Here is a 7,351-nt window from a genome sequence, read left to right as displayed (position 1 = left end):
AAGGAATTGTACTAGGGCACTTCATTTCATTCCTAGGGATTCAGGTAGATCCATCCAAAGTACAGGTAATTCAGACCCTTCCTATCCCTAAAACACAAACTGATCTAAGAAGTTTTTTAGGACATGTTGGATATTACAAGAGATTTATCAAAAATTTTGCTAAAATAGCATCTTCTTTGTTTGTGTTACTTACGAAAAATGTTGAATTTAAGTGGACTGACCTTTGTCAAAAAGCATTTGATGAACTTAAGTATCAGTTGTCTACAGCTCCTATTCTAAGGGGACCTGATTGAGCTCTTCCCTTTCATATATCCTTTGATGCTTCGGATACTACAATTGGAGATGTCTTGGGACAAGAAGAAAATCATCTTCCTTATGCTATTTATTTCATTAGTAAGAATATGACCCCTGCTGAGCTTAATTACACAGTTACTGAGAAAGAATTTTTAGCAGTCATTTATGCTATTAATAAATTTTGACATTACATTACTGGTTATCCTACTTTTGTTCATACTGACCACTCGGATATTAAGTATTTAATGAACAAATCTATCACAAATGCTCCAGTTACCAGGTGGTTATTGCTATTACAAGAATTTGATATTACAATTGTAGATCAACTAGGTAAAGAAAATGTATTTGCTGATTTCCTTTTCGGATAAAAACTGATGATAATACTCCAGTAGATGATTCCTTTCCTAATGAGTATTTATTTGCAGTATCTGCTCACTCACCTTGGCATGTAGACATTTCCAATTATCTGGTTGCAGGGAAGCTACCATCAAACCTATCACATCGTGAGAAAAGAAATATCATTCAACAAAGTGATCGGTATAGTTGGATAAGTGGGTGTCTTTTCCATACAGGACTTGATCATGAAATCTGAAGATGCATTAGAGAAGATGAGGTTTATGATATATTGAAGGTTTTTCATGATGGCCCTTGCAGAAGGAATTTTGCTGATAAGAGGATAGCACATAAAATTCTCAGAATGGGATATTATTGGCCCTCACTTTTCAAGGATGCGAAGAAATATGTTAGGGCCTGTGATAGCTGTCAAAGAATGGGTCAACCTAATCATAGAGATGAAATGCCACTGAATCCCCAGGTAATACTTGAACCCTTTTAAAGATGGGCTCTAGACTTTATAGGACCCATCAATCCTCCATCCAGTCAAAGAGTTTACATATTGGTCTATACAGATTATATGACTAAATGGGTGGAGGATAAGGCACTTATTAGAGCTAATGAAGAAGTTGTTTTAACTTTTCTATTTGAAGAAATCTTTGTTAGATTTGGAGTGCCTAGAGAGCTAGTTACAGATGGAGGACCTCCTTTCAATTCTCATGGTTTTAAAGCCACGCTTCAAAAATATGATATTCATCATAAAATGACTACACCTTATCACCCCCAAGCCAATGGTCAGGTGGAAAGTACAAACAAGGTCATAGAAGCTATTTTAACAAAAACAGTGACGGAAAATAGGAAGGATTGGTCTAAAAGGATGTCTAAGGCATTATGGGCTTACAAAACTACCTAGAGGAACACTACAAGATTTTCTCCTTATGAACTGGTTTATGGTAAAAGTGATGTTTTTCCTGTGGAATTTGAGATTAAAACCTTACGAACTGCTTTAGCTGTTAACCTTGATTTGACTAATGCACAAACGGCCAAGTTGCAGCAATTTCAGGAATTGGATGAAAAGAGGTTAGATGCCATCCATCAAACAACTATGATTCAATAGCAAAGAACTAGGTGGCATGATAAAACTATTAAGCATAAGCAGTTCCAAAAAGGTAATTGGGCTTTATTGTATGACTCTCGGTTTGAAAATTTTCAAGGGAAATTACGAATAAGATGGTTGGGACCTTACGAAATAGATACTGTTTTTCCCAATGGAATAGTAAGGCTCCTAACAATTGATGATTCTAGAACACCATTATTAGTAAATGGCTATCGGCTTCGTCCCTACCAGCAGCCCAGTTCTAAAGAGGATTTTAAAGCTACCTGCATGGCAGATTCACATTATATCTTTTTGGGGGAGCCTACTACCCCTCATTGCATTTAATTTCTGCATTGTATTCTTTTTAGTATTAGATTAGATTTCTTAAATAATAATCCCTGTCAAGGGTTGCCATGTTACAATTGATTATTTTGCAGATCTCAGACGTAGGGGGGCTGGTTGAAAAGAACAATCTTACTGCAAACAGATTTAAGCTTCATCTTGTGAAGCATTGTTATCTCACTCCAATTCACAATTCATTACCCCATTTTGATCATTCTTCCTTTTTCCCCTCCTTATGTCCCCCATTATTTTTCAGCAATATCTTTCCCATTCTTATCATAAGTTTTTTTCAGCAACATTTTCCTTATTTCTCCCATTTACAGCAACATTCTTCTCCCCGTTACTGAAACACTAACTCTTACCATTTTCCCTGTCACTGAAACACCATTTCTTCTCAAGGAATGAATATACATTACTTTTAGTTGTGAGAATCATCTATTGCATTGTTCTTTCACTGCCTTCTCCTATCATTATGTAGGCCTTTCATACAACTACCCTCATTTTTCAAAACCCATTTTCCATAACCATTGATGATCTATTAGCAATGTATACTATATATTTTCTGAATATCAATCAAAGGTAAACATGAGGTATGTATTTGTATGTCTAAATATTATTAAACTATAGTCAAATGAGAAGATTACAACATTATTACCACGATCGTCGTACATTTAAAACTCATTATTCTAGCCGTAGTTGGGGGCAATATCAAATCATCACGCCATCATTTCACAACACACCAATCACCGTCATTTTTTTTACCCATGATTACGTCTCATCACCCCGTCTCTGTCTTATTATTCCATGAACTCATTTGCAAATTTACTCTGTCTCGGGTGCGGTAACTCGGTTTGTCACTGTGCATTTTACTGAAGCTGGTAACTATGGGAGGACCTGCTATTCGTTATGAGCCCGACTCGATAGCTTTATTAGAATTACACCCAGAGGTATATCATATTTTTCAGCGCGTCGGTTGGGTAGATTATTTTCGGAGGCTCCAGGGATTTGATCCACAGCAAGTCCTTGAATTTGTACGTAATTTATGGGATGGCTATTCTACTGTTCAAGGAGTTCAAATTCCAGTTTTAGAGGATGATATAGCACAAGTTTCAGGCCTACCAGCCACTGGCACTCGATGGTTTAGTCGTAAACACATCATTCTTAATGCACAGCAGGACTTTCTTCTACTAGGAGAGTGGGTCGAGCCTAAAGGCAGGGGTGTTGCACTTCATTCATTACCACTTCCATGGCCGATGGTTGCCGAATTTGTCAAGCACTATCTTACCTGTGAAGGTCGCTACCAGGTAGTATATCAGCATGATTTTGTCCTGTTAAATCATTTGAGACATGGTCGACTGTTAAATATGCCGTATTATCTACTTAGGTGTCTAAAGAATATGTCACATTACGGTATGCATTCAAAATACCCACTCCTTTCCCTCACCCATCATCGTCTCATCCAGTTATTAATTCAAAGAGGTTTGGCTCAGCAGAACCCTCCCCCACCTAACAATCCACCCCTAGAACCCCAAGAAGCCGCTGAAATTCCTCAACAAACTCCTAGAATCCCTCAACAAGTTGAAAATCCTTCCCGACAACAACCAGGAAGCATTTCTGACCCCCCAGAAATTCCACCACCCACATCTACTAATCCAATTGACCCTCCCACCACATTAACTCCATCCCATAATTCAACAGAATCATCCACTCCCACTGTCCACATTCCTAGTGATGATTCTGATGATAACCTTCCCATTGCTAAGCTAAAAAGAAAAAGGCAAGAAAAGGCTGCTTCCCTACCAAAAAGATGAACAAGGGCCTCAACCAAAGAATCTACCATCCCTCATGACCCTCCTCCTCTAAAGAAAACCACTCACAAAAGAAAAACCATTGTTTTCCCTGCCTTTTTACCTCGAAGACGAACAAGGACGTCTACTGAAGCAGCAACTGTTACCACCATCCCAAATTCCCCACCTATTACTCTAAAACCCCATACCCCACCATAGTCCCAAGGCCCTGAATCTTTACCTGTCTCACCCTCGGGTACTGAAATGCAAGATGCCCAGGATTTTGTGACATCATTTCTTTCAGAGAATGTAGCTGCCACACAAGAACCAGCTACTGATTCAGCAGCTGTCACACAAGAACCAGCTGTTGATCCACCAAATCTAGATACCCAAGATGATGTACAGCATGTAGCTGCCCCACAAGAACCAGCTACTGATCCAGCAGTTGTCACACAAGAACCAACTGCTGATAAACAGAAAACAGACGACCTAGATGTAGCTGCCCCACAAGAACCAGCTACTGATCCAACAGTTGTCACACAAGAACCAACTGTTGATAAACAGAAAACAGACGACCTAGATGTAGTTGCCCCACAAGAACCAGCTACTGATTCAGCAGTTGCTACACAAGAACCAACTGTTGATGAGCAAGACATAGATAACCAGGACATTGCACAAACCGTAGCTGCCCCACAAGAACCAGGTACCAAGTCAGCAGCTACCACACAAGAAGGATCTCAACCCAGCAGAGATGGAAAGATTCATATCCAAGATGTTATTGATCGAACTTTGAGGACTATCCTTTTTACCCTTGCTAGATTGGCTGGCAGTGCGGCTTTACAATTAGAAAACAGATCTTATATGCAGTACGCCTTGGAATGCCTGGAATCGAAGGTATTCAACTAGTGTGAGGTGGTTCTTCCACTTATGAAAGACCAACTGACCAAAGTGAAGGATAGAAAGACCAAGAATTTTGGTTATGGGTCTATTTTGATTTCCTTTACTTTGGAAAGAATCCCGCTCATGCAACCATAGAACATTTCTCTGGGAGTGCCTGGCCCGAGAGAACCACGGATGCAGTGATGGGTAGACCTTATGGCTAGGCATGCTGGCCAGTCATAAATCTCATTTTCATCTGCCTTCTTCGAGTGGTTCGACTGTCAGGAGATGGCATTTGCGGAGTATCCATATGCTGGGATGGATTTCCATGGCGATCCAAATTTAGCATTGTCAGTTGGGGTTCAGTGGAGCGTTATTGGTAAATTGATTTGACCACACTTTTCTTTTTAAGTTTTCTTTTTTTTGTTTTGTGTTTTTTATTGTTACCAAGACTAAATAAACTCATATTTGTATGCAAATATTGGACCAGTTTGACCTGCGGCACACCCATGGGAAGTAGATGCTCCAATGGAGAGAGCTGTCGAGAAGGAAGTCCTTAGAGACTTGGACATAGCAAAGACCTTGGCTCAGTTGCAGGATCATGTGGAGAGCTTAACCCTCGGCATTTCGAATGTCCGGATTGATGAGTTACCCATGAGGCTACAGCGCCATACCACTGGTGTGCTGAGTCATTAGACGAGGCTCCTGCATATGATAGCACAGGCAGTGACCTATTATCATCAGCATAACTAGTCTAGGATGTTTTTCTGCATTCATTTTTGAGTTTCTGGGGTCAGATGACCAATTTTGTCTTGGACACAAAATATTTGTAAAAACTTATATACAGCTATCTATTTGACTTTCGGAGTTTTATTGTGGTTAAGTGATGAAATCCTATGCAAATGATGATGTGAAATGTTTTCTTTACATATGTTGCAAATGTCTATTTAACACATAGTTTGCTAGAGAGTTGGTCAATGTGCTTAAATTTACGGAAATATGTTGATATTGAATGAATTCAAAATGCCTTTCCAAAATTCGAACTCTTAGGAACATGCGATGAATAGCTGGGTTTCGGACGGAATAAACGCCAGTAAGCTGTAGAATGACAAGTTGTGAATCTAGCCTAACAATGATTTGGTGTATGCCATGTGAAATGGCATCAGAGAGGAGTTCAATCAACGTGCTATACTCAGCGATATTGTTTGTCGATCAACCAATACAAATCCCTCTGAAACTCACTAACTCGCCGCTTGGAACGAAGATGGCCCATGTTGCAGAAGATAGGTTCTGTGTACTACAACTAGCTCTGTTGGCATACCCAACAAATGGTTCCGAAAAGTTATACATCTGCAACAAATGTGAAGTGGATTACCTAACCAAATTGAAACTCTAAAAGAAACTTAACACACAAAAATGCAATGAAATCATATGAACAGTGAGTTTTACTACACTTAATCAAGCATAGTAACGTTTAAGATACAACCAGTTCCGGGGCTGCGACAATGGAATCCCATCATAATCGACTAGCTCATAAGCTCCTTTTGTCAACACATGTTTAACAATATAGGGGCCCATCCATAATGTTCCAAACTTCCCTGTTCCTAATTTGTCAGAATCTTGATCATAAAGCAAGACCAGGTCACCTTTTGAGAAGACACGAAGCTTAACATTCTTGTCATATTGTGCCTTGATGTGTTTCTTATGTGCTCCGTTAGCCAATGCGACATCACGATGGGTTTCATCCATATGGATTAATTCAAAGAAACGAGCTTCTTCTTCAGAAGTATCAGGTAGCAGGTCAATTGCGAGTTTGAGGGATGAGATTTCACATTGAATTGGTAAGATTGCTTCCAAAGCGTACACCAATTGAAAAGGCGTAAATCCAGTCGCATTTCTCACCGAGGTTCGATATGCCCACAGGGCTAAGTACAGGATTAAGTACCAATTCCGTTTATGGACTCCAATCATTCTTTGCAACATGCACTTAAGGACTTTGTTGATTGCCTCAACTTGTCCATTAGCTTGTAGATAATATGGAGTAGAACTATCATGGGACAATCCTAATTTGGTAGTTAACTCGATCATCATGTGATTGTGAAAATGCAACCCATGATCTATAACTATAGCTTGTGGCACACCGAACCTGGAAACCACATGATTGAAAAAAAAAAGAGCAGTCGTTTCATCACTGTTGTTTAATGTAGGCATCGCCACAGCCCATTTGGTAAAATAGTCAACAACGACTATAATATACCCATTCCCCCCGGCCGAGGTGGGGTTACATGTCATGAAATCAATGCCCCATTTTGCGAATGGGCCAACAGCAACGACTGGATGCAGTGGTGCAGGTGGCAATCTGGTTTTATGATCAAAAATCTGACAAGCATGGCACTTCCTGATAGCAAGTATGTAGTCTTTGAATATAGATGGCCAGAAGTAACTAGCTCGCAAGATTTTTTGTGCAGTTGCGTAACTTGAATGGCATTCATTCAAAGCTTTTTCGGCCTCCTCATGAGTAAGGCACCTTCGTAAGATCATATCGACACCACGACAATAAAGTGTATCACCAATGATTAGATAATCTTTGGCTTGGTATCGAGTACGTCGTTGTTCAGAG

This window comes from Pinus tabuliformis, chromosome 4_1 (assembly GCF_031772625.1).
Source record: "Pinus tabuliformis cultivar Carrire ecotype Pingquan chromosome 4_1, CPIR1, whole genome shotgun sequence".
Lineage (NCBI taxonomy): Eukaryota > Viridiplantae > Streptophyta > Pinopsida > Pinales > Pinaceae > Pinus > Pinus tabuliformis.
This window is presented reverse-complemented; position numbering follows the sequence as displayed.